The sequence below is a fragment of the Pinus tabuliformis genome, chromosome 3_1, assembly GCF_031772625.1.
Source record: "Pinus tabuliformis cultivar Carrire ecotype Pingquan chromosome 3_1, CPIR1, whole genome shotgun sequence".
In the NCBI taxonomy this organism is placed as follows: domain Eukaryota; kingdom Viridiplantae; phylum Streptophyta; class Pinopsida; order Pinales; family Pinaceae; genus Pinus; species Pinus tabuliformis.
In genome coordinates this window covers 859113265-859129646 of record NC_142301.1, presented here as the reverse complement: position 1 = coordinate 859129646, position 16382 = coordinate 859113265, and positions in this window count along the sequence as shown.

The following is a 16382-nucleotide window of genomic DNA, read 5'->3' as shown; positions in this document are numbered from 1 at the left end:
AAATCATAACTGCATCTGAAAAGTCAACTGGTGATTTTTTGGAAAATTTTGTCATAGATGACCTTGTTTGACTTTTCTTCAAAACAGAGTTTTGAAGAAGAGTCGAAGTCTATCCACGTGACGATGAAGCTCTCTGAACCATAGCTGTGTAATGGCCTCTCTCTGGCCTACATGGCTTTACTGGACATGTTTCAAAGACCAAATTGATGAATTCCTAGACCCAAACATAGAAAATGACTTTGTCCTATAAAGGATCAAACCTTGATTATCATGGACTTTGGTGATTGTTGACAAAATACCTAAGCCAGCAGGAGCCAAACATGAGGGAAAATGATTAGCATGACTTTCTCCATCAGATCATGGCATGCCCCTAGCAAAATGCAACTGAGTGAATGGAGTGGGACACCTAAAATTGAAATGCACAAAGAGTTTTGATCTCTGATGGAGGGCTGACCAGACCAACTCTAACATGATTGATATCATTGTTGTTTAGATTATTTACTGAAGATTGGGTTTGATTTAGATTAAATCAGTTAATAAGAGACGAGTTATTGCTACTATACTCTCAGCTGATGCCATTGCTAGTCGAATTGCTTGAGTAAGGATTGATTATGATTTCGGTAGAAGATTGAGTCTTGAAGTTTAGATGTTATATTCCCTTTAATGATTGCAATTGGAGTTTATTAGATGCATCCATTTACTCTTGTATTTAAAGATCTATACTACAATCTAGGAAACATTACTCTCTGAATTAATAACAGCCACATACTGTGTACACTCTTGAAATAAGAGGACTTTCCCAGGTTGATAATTAATGTGGGATACTTAGGAGTTTTAAAAGGCACCTTTTATCATCCAACATTTTGGCGCCGTTGTTGGGGAGGGTATAGCCATTTACAAAGAGTGATGTACATCTGATAATTGTTGTTGAGGAAGAATTGGGTATTGAAAACAAAAGATAAGAACCTACATAACGAGCAAGTAAAGTGCTTGCTCCTCCGCCTGCTTTTCAGCAGAATTACAAAGAACTAGAGTAGGTATTTGATGCTTGTGTGTTGAGAGAGAACTGGGTATTAAAAACGAAAGGTCAGAACCTGCGTACGGAGCAAGTAAAATGCTTGCTCCCCCACCCGCTTTCTAGTAGAGTTGTTAGGAACTTAGGGTAGAGATAAACATTTGAATTCTCTGCATGAATGACTAATAAGAAAAGACCTGAAAACAATCCAATTCCACTACCCAAACCTGAAAAATCTAAGGGACCGGTGAACCTTGGACAATCAACTTTCATAGATGACATCTTAAAGAAAGCCGCATCTCAACCATCATTAGGTCCCTGAACAGTTGCTTCCAGACAACCTACTGTCTCCCTTTGGGCCATAGGCTCACCATCTGTAGCCTATGCTGAGGTCCATAGTAAAACAAAAGGAACTGAGCAAAGTTTTCAAGATATTGAAAATTCGTGCCCAAGTCCCTCACAAGAAGGGAATTCTTGTAATGTTCGTGAAGGAGGAGGAGAAACAGGGGAAACAGAGGAACCAAGATCCCCTCAGGGAGTAATTGAGAAAGGAACACTCAGTATCCCAAACCAAGGGAGTGTTTTTAAGATCATTCCCACCCCTTCTAATCACCCTAGGAATAACTCTCTATAGATCCCGGAAAGGTACTGACATATATTTGATCAAATGGCCAACAACCCACAAGCACCCCAGACCTCTACATTACAGTATCCCATCATTGACACAGCTGTCAATGCACCCATGAAAGTTGTCCCTCTCCAAAGTATTCCAACCTTTCATGGAATCACATCAGAGGATCTAGATGCGTTTCTATTTGAAATTGAAGTATTATGTCGAGGTTATGACTATACCACCGACCCCCAGAAACTAAAGTTGTTTCCCTCTACGTTAAAAGGATTAGCCCTACGTTGTTTTATGGGACTAGGTGAGGGCACAATAAATGATTAGGATCAAATGAAAACTGCTTTCCTTAAAAAATATTAGGATTATTGCAGATCTAGGGAATTGAAAGACAAAATATTCCAAATGGTAGCAAGTCCTAGTGAAACATTGGAAGAATATGTGGAACGTTTTCAATATAACCTCCAGCAGTCTCCCTATGCCACTCTGCCCTTGCATGATAATGTGCTAAAAACTACATTGATTAAAGGGATGAAAGACCAATGGATAGAGACATTATATATTATGGGTAAAGGTGATATATATCAAGAAGACTATGCTAACATTATTAATTTGTGTACCAGGTCCTCAAGAGGTAGTACAAGATTGAAACTAGTAGAACACGACATGACCACTAGGGATAACAAAATCTCTGGTGGGAGCATTACTCGTGCATAAATTGACAACCTTCTGGAGGATTTCAAAACAAATATCTTGGGAACTTTGACGACACAATTAGACATCATGCAAGCCAAGCAGAAGCAGGCTGAAGCAGAACAAAACTTGGTGATATTTTGTCCTAGATGTAGGAAAAAACATAGTCATAAAGAATGCCCACTAGATATGGTACAAACATGTGGCATATGTACTAAAGATCATGCCACAGAAAGCTTCCCATCACTCCCAGGGTTAAAAGCAGTATATAAGGAGGCAGAAGAAGAAACAAAACCGGTCTACCTGCTAAATTAGGATCACCAATGGCAAGAACGACAAATAGGTACGCCTACTGACCCATCTTCTTTCTTTCAACCCTCGCAATACAATTCACAACAATACCTAGGAGATATGTGGCAAAACCAGCCACCTTTTCCTAATTGGTCACAACAACCACTCTCTATGCCACTTTGGTCCAACCAATCAAATCAAAACAAAAATGGGCCAAATTCCTCTTACTTCCCACCATTCTGGCAGAATAATGCATATCCATCTCAATGGCCACCCTCCACTTCACAAAACCAGAATCGGCAGTCAAGCTGGCAAAGACCTACAAACCAGCCAGCAAGAATAATCCCCCTACCTCAACCTACACTACCAGCACCCTACGCATTGCAACAGAACCCTCAGACCAACCTACGACCACAGCTCCCAGCCCAGCCCAACCTGAACCCCAATAATAAACCAGTCCAATCTGTGAAAATTATTGAAGGACCAGAGCCAGAAACTGAGTTGAGGGAGTGCAATGAGCTTAAATTAAGGTCTAGATGGATAATTGAGTCAGAGGGGGATAAAAATATACAATTAGAAGATCTGTTACCTGTAGAACAAGCACAACAAGTGGATAATATGGTTAAACAGAGAACTCACGATCAAACTATCACCTCTTCTCCACCATTCCCAGAAAGTTTAATTATACCCCGTTCAATCGAATATCCTGATTTTGATCTTTTGGGAGTATTAAAAAATTTGTGTGTAAATATACCTCTCCTCCAGGCTATTCAAGATATTCCAATTTATGAAAAAACTATTAAGGAATTGTGTACAAAAAAGTCGAAGAGGAAAATAAAAACAACCCCAACTGTCCATGTAGTCGGAACTTTGTCTGATTTATTATCAGGCAGAGAAACACCAGTAACATATGAGGACCCAGGAAACCCTATATTCACGGTACAAATAAATGGATGCTCTTTCACCAATGCATTAGTTGACCTAGGAGCAGCCATCAATATTCTCATAACAACAACCTGTCAAAAACTTGGCATTACATCCTTGGATCCAACCATGACCTTGCTGGAACTAGCTGACTGATTGGTAGTCAAACCAGAAGGCACATTACAGGATGTAATGGTGTCTGTAGATTCTTGGGAATACCCAACATATTTTTTGATCATCAATCCTAGCAACTGGCTAGACGAACATCCCTTAATTCTAGGAAGACCTTGGCTAGCAACCGCAGATGCTTACATAAATTGTCGAATAGGCAGCATGACTATAGCAAGAGGAAGTAATGTAAAGAATTTAGCTTTATATCCTCCAGCTCAGCCAAGTTTAACAATAATAAAAACGAGAAAAGAACATGTATCATATTTAACTGAAACCATTCGATCACCACTAACTATAGAAGATGCTCTTGAATTTAAGGATCAAACTGAGGATGACATCATTAACACTTACATTAACCAACTGTTGTGACCAGTGACAACCCGCCCCTTCTCATTTAAGTGTTATCCAAAATACTAAATGTGTGGGGACCCTTAGTAAAAATTTAGGAAAAGAAAAATTAGGGCTTAAATTTCTTTTCCTCAAAATAAAGTTACCATCGTAAGCTTAGGAAACTCCTTCGAACACTTAAAACCTAAGTTTATGATAAGGAAGAAATCTTTAAAAACGCATCGTAAAATGGTATTAGAACGCCACCATTCAGGTACAATCCCGGCATGTGTGAGATTGTGGTATTAAACAACTATCGCGTCGCAATAAGTAAAACTTATAAGAAAAATTTCAAGATTTACCGATTTTTGATGACGCCGATCGCAAGATCGCATATCGCAGGAAACAGGTTAATGAAATTTTTCATACATAAACTTTTGCAATCTGCAATATTGCGATATCGCGATTTAGCGATAGTGCGATGTTAAGCCAGACCAACGCTGCGATGTTACATTTGTGCGATTTTACGTTATTACAATGGTGTGATCTGCGATGTTGTGGAGCAAATCGCAAAATCGCTCCATCGCAGATCGTTCGGGCACAATATTCAAGAAAAGCCACTTGCCATAAGCTGACACATAATTACGTGATTTAAATGCTAATACAGGAGTTAGTTGCCAGTTATTAATAAAATATGGACGCGTTCTTTTCAAAGAATCACTTCACGTAAGGTGGTGTATTTGGTATGTCTGAGGCATTTAAAACTCTCCCATCACCTGTCCAGGTCATTCATTTCCATTTCACTTGTGAATTACAGGAACGGAGAACAAAAGACGATTCAAAGCAATACGCAGGTTGAAATGGGGAAGAAAAATAAAGCTCAGAGCTCCGAAGAAAAGGAAATGGCACCTTTATATACAGATACAACTTGTAACAGAGACACAGGAATAGCAACGTGGGAAGGCATGTACAGACTGCTCGAAGAAGAGAATCCCAGAGTAATGAAAGTTACCACTGTTGCGGGCTCACAGAGCTCTTCCGAAGCATCCCTAGAAGAGCTAGCATGCTCATTCCTACATCAGATAGCAGCAAGGCCCAAAATTCTCCCATACACAGACATGATCAAGTGGATACTTGATAGCTCAGAAATGAAAAATAGACAGTTCAAGATTCATGGTCAAGGGCTCATCGGGTCATTCGCTGCGCAGGATTTAAAGCTTATGTATCATCTTCCTGAGCCACAGGCAACTTATAATACGCAATTCATAGAAAAATTTGTGGTGGAGAACCCGAAACTGTCGGAGACCACCAAAGATTGGTCCAGAAAAGATGAACCACTCAAGAAAGATAAACACGGTATGTATAGTACTGGTTCCCTTACCTCCCCATATTGCTTTGCTGCTGCCATGATCTGTAGATTATTTGGAATTCCAGATATCAACAAATTTTCATCTGAATGGTTACAATTACTAGATGCTGCCACAAATGCCACTAGTGTAGATTGGGCCAAGATTTTATCAGATAACCTAATCACGGCTATTGTCAGTTACCGGTCCAAAAGATCTACGTCTTAAAGGATTTATCCTCCTTTTTACCTAGCCACATATGTTATGGATTCAATATGTTATGTTTCTAAGTTCCCTGTTATGGGTTGGAAATGGACAACTCAAGACCCCTTACCCATCCATGTCTATCATAAGATATTGTGGGACTCTTAGTTCACTCCATATTTCTACCAGATTTGTCACGGACTCATGTTGCCCTTGCATAGAATGTTGTATGATAAAGAACCCCCGAGGTGCTCACCTGAAGCACAGATAGATATCCTCCCCATCGCAAGATGGTTCAGAGAATAATTGTTCACTTATGTTAGAGTATTTGGAAGTACTGCACCCCCTCATGTTCTACCCTTGTATATCCCTGATAAACTCCTAGCTCGAGAAATTGCATATCAAACATGTTCAAAAGGCGACTTAACTAAAGACTTAAAGAACAAAAAGAAAGCTATATGGCCACACATTCCTATGGCTTGTGGGGCCTTTTCACTGTTTGATGTAGGTCACGTGTTCACTGAAGTACAGAATCTGATGTGTTTACAATTATTTAAATTCCCGGGAAGACCATTTGACCCAAATGACGTTGCTCAGAATTTCACAACTACAGTCAAGATAAAAGTGTTCTTTGGGAAAAAAGGATTTATTTGATGATATATTCCAAAATAAAAGCTCACTTCAAGAAATTTTACGTGAAGCCCAATTTCAATTGTCTCCAGAAGACTTTCAAAAGTTCATGGTATACAGAGAAAGAAGACTAGCCAATGTTCCTCTAGAAAAGTTGCGACTGTCTGCAAGAGAACCAACTCCAAGCATTAGTCTCAGTGGGAGTTAAAGCACTAATGGATCTAAATCTAAGTTTGTACAAGAAATGCCTGAACATTCTAAAAGATCCGGAAATGACTAATATAGGAGCGAGGAGTCAGCTAAGGACACCGCTCAGTCAATGGAACTTCCACAACAACATGTTATTGCCTCCCCGCAAAGAGATCCTCCCCCTCTCGTCATTAAAGCACCACCCATCACGATAGAATTAGATAAGGAATGGGAAACCTTCAATGAACTGATCAATCTTGAAGGACAAGCCCCAAAAACCCCTGTGTGCAATACACAGGTAGCACAGGAAGTAGTCACAACCTTGGCCAGCAATGTCTCAGAAACAGAGCATATTCCTATTGCTCCATCTTCTGAGCTTATACTTAATGTAGAAGAAATTCCCCCTCTGGACATATTTTATAGTCCCCAACATAAAGCAGTGGTAAGAAGGCAGAGAAAGAAAAGGAAATTAGAAAATACACTCTCTCAAGATGCTGAGCAATTAGACGTCTTATGGAAAGATCCCACCAGTAATCCGACTGAAAATTTCACCAAACTATCTCAGATCGAAGGAGCGTATGCCTCTGCGACTATTGACAAAGCATCAGAAGTACAACAATTGTTGAAAGAGCAAGAAGATCAAATACAGGTACTGCAACTAAAATTGCAACAAGCCAACACTAATAATGAGGCACACAAACAGCTTGAAAAGTTGCAGGAAGACTTCCAGTAAATGCAGATAAGTTATCAGAGAAGTTTGGACGAGAAGGGAAAAAAGTTACAGGATTTACAAGAAATGCACAGGGATGACCCTAAGCTTACAGAGTTTATTTCAGAATCTATTCCTTGAATGAACAACTACTGCAGCAGCAAGAAGTGTTGGGCCAAAAGATATCACAGTGGAATTATTATTGTGAAATGAGTGATAAGATCACTAATCAAGTGGTCGACTTACGAAGTGACTATGATCTGATTGACAAACGGGTGACTGTGTACTTGGCTTGGCGGGATGAAGACGACGGAAAAAGAGCAGGCGAACCCAGGATAAATGAGAATCATAAAGAGCTGCTCTTTAACAAGTGGGATGATCAAATCAGGGAGGCAGAACAAGCGGCAGAAACAACAGCCACGACAACAAGCATTCTTATTGACTGTGTAAATGAGAATATGCACAGAGAAAATTTTATCGCAGAAACCACCCTGGGATATTTACCAAACAAACTACAACTAGAGGCGGAATGGAAGCAGAGAGCGCAAGAAAAGGGAAAAGCAATCCAAGCACTGAACAGGTTAAATTGGGAATGTTACTGGACATACTTGGTAAAGCCGCATAGTCAATGGATGACTGTGAAGTGTATCATAAATGCAGCCGAAAAGATGGTACCAGCTCTCATCGATTCCGTTTTCTCAGCCCAGCTGAAAGCAGAAGTCAGCCAACCGACTCTCCTTAAACCAATGCTGAATACATGCAGTTTTAAAGACCAGATAAAAAAGTAGTTTAGTTTTGAATTTATTTTTCACTTTAAATTTTTCTTAGAAAAAGGGCGGTCATTTTAAAACTGCATCCTGAATTTTTGTAAATAAACTATTATTAGATTTAGGAAGTAGTATTTAAACCCTTCTCGTGCATTTAGAGAAGGGTCCAGAAATTTATCAAAAACTTGTCCTCAGAACATGCACTTTTGCACCCTCAGAGGAGGTTTTGGTGAATCAATGGATCAACATTTGTTGATGTTTGCATTTGATATCTGCTACTAATGTTGCACTTTTGTACTATTAGTAGATGTTAGAGCAAGGAGAGATAAATCATTGTTGCTTGAAGCTTATGAGTAGGACCAGTCATAAATGGTACTTTTATCTCTTGACCATTTCTGCTTATATGTTAAAGTGATATACAGTTTTTAGTTGTTTATATGTTATTGCATGAATGCTTGAGTTATCATTTGGCACTTTTGTACGGTGGTAGCTATTTATTTATGTTTAATGTATGAATAGCTCATTATGCGATATGTTGTTCACAACTGTTTTGCCTAACTTTTTATGTGAAGTGGTTCATCTTAATTGATTTCCTTTCTTATAATCGCTGAATGATCTTTATTACGAGTTGTTATTTGAAATCTCTTTAGATCGCATAATAGAAGAATTACATCCCGAGTTAGCATAGATTTAGATGTGTTGTTTATTAAATTACAATAGCATAGAATTAGATTAAAGTTTGAATTAGAATAGCTTAGATAGGAACTGTTAGATCAGTGACATCCAATTCTACACACACACACCCATAGATTGGGAAACTGGTCCCATTATCCCCAGTCGAACCCGCTATACCAAACGGATAAGGAGCTGCCAACCAAGGTCCGGACCGAGCGGGTATCCCCCTTGTTGTCGACCCGATTTTCGGGGCTTCAACACCAACCAGATGCCGTATCCAATCTAAAATGTCACATGATTGAAGCAGCCCTGGATAAAAAAATTAAAGAAGATCCCTTAAAAGGTATTAATGACTAGTCAATACCAAAAAATTCGGTTTATAATAGCAAAACCATAGAAATTGAGCCAGGGAAAGTCTTAAATATCAACAAAAACCTGACTGATGACTAGGAGCAGAGGCTTGTTCAACTTCTGAGAAAATATATAGAGGCTTTCGCATGGGATTACCTAGACATGCAAGGGATCGATACCCAATTATGCATGCACCACATCTATACAGAGAAAGATGTGAGGCCCATTCGACAACCTCAACGGAGGTTAAACCCTCACCTTAAAGATATTGTTAAAGATGAATTACAAAAACTGTTAGATGTAAATTTCCTCTATCCTATATCTGATAGCAAATGGGTTTCTCCATTAGTTGTGGTGCCTAAAAATAATGGAAAGTGGTGTATATGTGTTGATTACAGAGAGCTTAATAAAGCAACCCAAAAAGCCATTTCCCCCTTCCATTCATTGACCAGGTCTTGGACACATTGGCAGGAAAAAAATTATTTTATTTCCTAGACAGCTTCAGCAGCTACAATCAAATTCAAATTGCCCCTGAAGACCAAGATAAGACTACCTTTACTTGCCCTTGGGGGACATTTGCTTACAGGGTCTTACCTTTCGGACTGTGCAACACACCTGCCACATTCCAGAGGGCTATACTCAGCATTTTTTCAGACTTGATAAACGAGGGGATCGAGGTGTACATGGATGACTTTACACCCTACGGGGATGACTTCGAGCCAGCATTACAAATGCTAGAGAAAGTTTTGCAAAGATGCATTGCTATCAGGCTCTGTTTAAGCCATGAAAAATGCCACATGATGATGACCAAGGGCCTCATCCTGGGTCACTACATCTCAGCAGCTGGAATTTAGGTAGATCCAGCAAAAATTCAGATAATTCTCTTAATACCTACCCCCTCCACGGAAAATGAGGTACATAGTTTCTTGTGATTTTCTTGTTATTATAGAAGATTTATAAAGAATTTCTCTCAAATTGCTGCACCATTATATGCATTAACATGAAATATCGATTTCATATGGACTGACAAATGTGACACTAATTTTGAAGATTTAAAATGGCTAGTATCAACAGCCCCAATATTACGGGGCCCAAATTGGGATTTTCCATTCCAGATTTCATCTGATGCTTCAGATACGGCCATTGGAGCAGTTCTCAACCAGGAGGAAGATAAGAAACCTTATGCGATATAATACATCAGCAAAAATCTATCTCCGTCTGAGTTGAATTACACTGTGACTGAAAAGGAATTTCTGGTTGTAATCTATGCTATTAACAAATTTAGACATTATATAACAGGATACCCTGTGGTTTTGTATATTGATCACTCTGCTATTAAATATCTAGCTAATAAACATGTTACAAATGGAAGAGTGACAAGATGGTTGATCCTTTTGCAGGAATTCGACATAACAATCAAAGATCTACCAGGAAAGGAAAATCCAATAGCAGACTTCCTTTCATGTATGCCAAAGACAGACGACACGACAACAGTAGAAAACCAGTTCCCTGATGAGCACTTATTTGCTGTAACTGTGAAAACATTGTGGTACGTGGATGTTGCAAACTACCTAGCAGTGGGAAAATTACCCAAGCACCTCACGCCTAGTGAAAGAAAACAAATAGTACAATGTAGCACTCGGTTCTCCTGGATCAGAGGATATTTATTTCATACAAGAGCCGATATGCATATTCGAAGATTTGTCAGGGAAGACGAAATCTTCGACATCCTGAAAGCTTGCCACAATGGGCCTTGCAGTGGACATTTTGCAGACTGCAGGACTGGTCACAAAGTCTTACAGATGGGCTATTATTGGCCCACCATTTTTAAGGACGCCAAGAAGTTTGTCCAAGCATGTGATAGTTGCCAAAGAATGGGACTCCCTAGGAAGTCTGATGAAATGCCCCTACATCCACAGTTAGTCATTGAACCTTTTGAACGATGGGCATTAGATTTCATTGGTCCAATAAACCCATCATCTAATCAAAAGACATATATACTAGTTGCAACAAAATATGTTACTAAATGGGTGGAGGCAAAAGCATTACCAAGGGCAACGGAGGACTCAGTAATCCACTTGCTTTTCCAACTTTTCGTGTGGTATGACTTGCCTAGAAAAATAATCACAGATGGAGGGCTACAATTTGTAGGCCATAAGATTGTTGCGACATTAAAAAATCATCATATCATGCACAAAATCACAACTCCATACCATCCGCGGGCAAATGGCCCCGTAGAAAGCACCAATAAAGTAATCGAGGCAATACTTACAAAGACAATCACATCACATAGACGTGACTGGGCTACCCGATTGCCAGAAGCCCTGTGGGCATACCACACGAAATGGAGAAATACCACGGGATATTCCCCATATCAGCTAGTGTTTGGCAAAGAACCTATCTTCCCAATCGAATTTGAAATTCAGACATTGAGGATAGCTCAGGAAGTAGGCTTGGACTTAATTGAAGCACAGATTAATAAGCTACATCAAATTAATGAATTGGATGATCCAGCTATCAGCTCTTCAGCATACTTCATTGATCCAACAACAAAGAGCAAAATGGCATGATGCCCTTATCAAGAAGAAGATCTTCCACAAAGGTGATTGGGCACTTCTGTATGATTCTAGGTTCCAGGATTTCTTGGGAAAACTCCAGACTAGATGGTTAGGACCCTATGAGATACAAGAGGTGCCATTGATGGGTCTGGATACTCTTTTAAAGCGAATGGACATCGAGTACGCCTCTATCACAAACCGCTTACCAGGGAGTCCTTTTTCCAACAGTTACGGGAAGATTCCACTATACAAATTCTTGCTGAGGAGGGCAACCTGTCCACAACATCAGTTCAGTGAAGATTTTTTTTTTTTTTTTTTTAATTTGTACATAAATTCCCTTTCTATTTGATTGAATTTTCTTGTATAACAAATTGTATATAAGTTTGTTTCTTTTTTTTTTCTATTTTTCCTTTGTTTTTCCCTTTAAGGAACAGTCGTTGTTCCCTCTAAGGAACAACAATTTCCGTGTGTAACTTTTTTCTTATTCTTCTTGTTCCGTAAGGAACAGCTGATGTTCCCTCTAAGGAATGGTCGCTCTTCCCTCTAAGGAACAACAATTTCCGTGTGCAACTTTTTTCTTCTTCTTGTTTTTCCCTCTAAGGAACAACTGTTGTTCCCTCTAAGGAACAGTCGTTGTTCCCTCTAAGGAATAGCAATTTCATGTGCAATTTTTATCTTTTTGTTGTTCCCGACAAGGAATTGCTGCTATTCCATCTAACGAACAGTTGTTGTTCCCTCTAAGGAACAGCCGTCGTTCCCTCTAAGGAACAACAATCTCGGTGTGTAATTTTTTTCTTCTTGTTGTTCCCTCTAAGGAACAGTTGTTGTTCCCTCTAAGGAACAGCTGTTGTTCCCTCTAAGAAACAACAATTTCGTGTGCAATTTTTTTCTTGTTGTTCCCTACAGGGAGCAGCTTTTGTTCCCTCTAAGGGACAACTATTGTTCCCTCTAAGGAACAACTGTTGTTCCCTGTAAGGAACAACAGTTTCGGCATGCATTTTGTTTTGTTGTTCCCTATAGGGAACAACTGTTTTTCCCTATAAGGAACAACAATTTTTGTGTGCATTTTCTTCGTTGTTCCCCACAGGGAACAGCTATTGTTCCCTACAGGGAACATCAATTTTTTGGCGTGTATTTCCCTTGTTGTTCCCTACAGGGAACAACTATTGTTCCCTCTAAGGAACAACAATTTTCATATGTATTTTATTTGTTGTTCCCTACAGGGAACAACTGTTGTTCCCTCTAAGGAACGACAGTTTTCGTATGTATTTTCGTGTCTTTCCTTGTTGTTCCCCATAAGGAACAACACTTTTTGTGTGAGGTTTTCTTTTGCTGTTTCCTTTAGGAAATAGCACTTTGTGAATATTTGTTTGAGAACACCCTTTCTTTCCTTTTCTCACTCTTTATGATCCTCTATAGGGCACAAGTGTACAAATATATATGTAAGGATACAAATCTGAAGTTTACTGGAACAAGCAAATATATTGAATATTATCATCTTTAACAAGATTGCTTTGTATTAATCAAAAAAGAAAGGACACAACCATCTGCATCACTTCATTGTCCTCATTTCCACTATAAATCAAACTGACTGATTATTTGTACCATGCTGGTTCTTCCCTAACCCCTATAATTCTCTCTGTTCATTATCATCAAATAAGGTTAAGGGCATACTTTTTCTATTGATATGTTCAGACTTCTTCCACCATCCCTACTCCTAAGGAGTATTGAGCCACCCTCTATATATAAATAGGAAGTGTTGTTCAAAACAAAAAAAACATATACATATGTTTACTAACAATTCTATGATTTTTACAGATGGAGGATAGGGGGTCTCATCACGAGCCAGCCTACCATGATCATAAGGAAGCAGCAAAGTGGCATTCCCACTATGGCCACCACACCAGGGATATGATCCAATGGATGCATCAAGAAATAAAAATCCTTGGAATAGGAAGTCTCATTATGAGCCGGCCTGCCCACCTTTCGCTCCTTCCCATTGAATGAAAATGTGTTCATCTAGTTACCAAGCCAGCACATTGGTATCTACTCTGATATCATAATGCACTTCCCCAATTATACATAGAGGACCATGGTTCCAGAGGGTTAGAAAGCAACTCTGTCGAGGCTATAGACACCTGCAGGCAACAAAAGCTTTGCTAATGGTATTGAAGTCATATTTTCAACATCAATAGTTATTACAATTCCCTTTTCTTATTTTTTTATCTTTACTACAGAGAGATTATGTTCCTAATTTACTTTGAACCTTTGTGCATGTGATATCTTTTAAAAATGAATCATAATAGTTTTAAGTGGAATAATGACAGTAAAGTATTTTTCCTGCGGCATTTGTCCTTTTTCCTTTTTGAATCACCTCAGGGCATCTCCTCACTTATTAATAATTCTCGTTATATGCATTGATTTCAACACTCCAATATCTTTTGTGATCCTTTCATTAATATGCGTACCTTGCCACTTTCATCACCCCTATACTTCGCCGCCAGCACGTTATCCCTTCACTCATTCGGTCGAAGGTGACCTATTATTTCAAAGGGGGGTGAGGAGCAACCTCCAGTGTACTGATGCATGCATGTCAGCTCTTTATTTGATTTTGCAGGGCAATACGACATTCCATGATCACGGAGCATGTGGTATAATAACAAGTCCTAGATAACAATATTTATGCTTGTAAAGTATCATCCGATATAACCATTATAACAACTTGTTTTTCCATCACTCGGCTCTGTTTATTGCTATGCTATCTCTGCTACACTAACTGTTTATAGAATTCAGGCAGTATGGAAGGAAGAACAGTGCTCAGGGAGCCGCTAATACTAGATGTTTCTAATGCAGCCAGAGAAATTTTAGCCTGAGCTGGGTGGATAGCATAGTTTACACGATTTCAGCCACCCAATGAAGAAATTGCCATTGAATTCCTATGAAATTTACAGAATGGAAAATCCATGGTAAGGGGAAGACAAATCACGGTATCAAATGCTGTGATAGTAGAAGTATCTGGGTTGCCAACCAAAGGACCCGTATGGGTGACAAACATATTGAAATTGCATGATGCCATCGAAACCTTTATGGATGAAGGACAGGAGCTGATCAAAAAACGTAAAGGCGTTCAAACATCTTCGCTTGGAGAACCATGGGGAGAATTAGCAAGGATCCTCCAGAATTACATCACATGCGATGGGCGCAAAGACGTGGTAAGGTCGCGTCAACTCAAACTCTTAGCAGTTCTGAAACAAAAATGATCTGTAAATTTACCTGCATTATTGAAATTTTTACTACATGACATCGCCGAGAGGCTAAGACGGTCTCGACATATAGAGACCGTAGTAAGCCACCACTATTAGATTAGGCTGATAGTTAGTTACAACCTTGCCCAGCAATAATTGAGCTGGGAGGAACTAATATTTTCTCTCGAAGGAGCTTTGGCTTTGCCTGCACCTAATCCTGTTCCGAAAAGGAAGAGGACTACCCTTGCAGTGAACATTCCCCAAAAGCACAAACATTCCACCAGGCTGAGGACAAACTTAGGAGTGACCAAAAATCCCCAGGGTAGTATCAGCCAGCCCATAGAACTATCCAGCCTAGGAAGTGAGCAATACTTGCAGTCAGAAGGATGGGATGACCCTGAATCAGACCATGAGGAAGAAACAGGGCATTCTAGGGATGAGCAAAGAAATGAATTGGGACTCCCCTCAACACCAAATACAAGTCCCCCAGGAGATTTATTGCACGATATCGAATTGGCCCAGATCCTGGCCAATATGAATGATTTCATACAACCTAAAATCCCGCTTAATTTTAATTTGGGAGCAACTCAATCTCCGGAGAACTCTGGCCATGACAAAATTTTATTAGAAAATGCAAGCCACGAAGTGGAAACAGGCACAAAGGCCATTCAAGAAGAGGTGAACCAACCTGGTGACACGCCTCTAGGAGAACCCAGCTAGGTAGGCCTAAACACGAAGAATATAGGCCAAACAGAAGAAGTAGAAATAAACCTGTTGGCATTATGACACAGGTTTGGAGCTATGGCACAGGTGTTGTCCTTGATGGCAACTCTCTTTGGTAACAGGCTTTCAGAATGAAGGAAAAGTCATATACGCAGGTTCATCTAGACAAAGGCGTGTATACACACGGGTTATACGTTTCAAAGGCGCGTATGCGTATACACGCACTTGCATGCAAGGAAAAGCACGTATATGTTGGAGAACTTACCTTTGGTCCATGGTAGTTAGTCCTTGGTATTTGAACCTATGGTTTTGGGCCATCGTACCTCGTCAAATGTGTTGATCCCAAGTATTGGGTTCGTGGTATTGGTTTATTATGGTTTTGGACCGTGGTATTGTGGAAGGCCTAAAACTATAAAAGAGGAAGGAGATCATGTGGCAAGGCATCACCTGAATTATTATTGAATATCTGATAAAGTGCTAGATCTAGAATACTGGAAATTGGGTTATGGTGCAGATATGGATGAAAGAGGAACCTTAGCGCAAAGAGGAGGATAAGTTCTATTGATGGATCATAATCTTTAAGCTTGAATGATAGTATATTTGTATGATTTTGATATGTTATTTGTGGCGCTTGCTTCATCTATAAAACTAACAATCTAGGTTATTTATATCTGAAAGAGCGAATTATCGTTTATAGATCTGTACGCAGGTTCAGAGAAGCGAAGGCGCATATATACGCAGGTTCATTGAAGGAAAACAGCAGATACGCAGGTTGTTCCATACGCAGAAGCGTATGCACGCAGGTTTCAGGCTATTAAAGTAGTGTATATATTTTGAGTTGTGATCTTGTTGCTTCTATTTATTACTGCAGTATTCTGGGTTCAAATTTGGTGTGAGGTACTGTTACTGTGATCTGGGTACAGTCGTCAGAGAAGTGTTTAT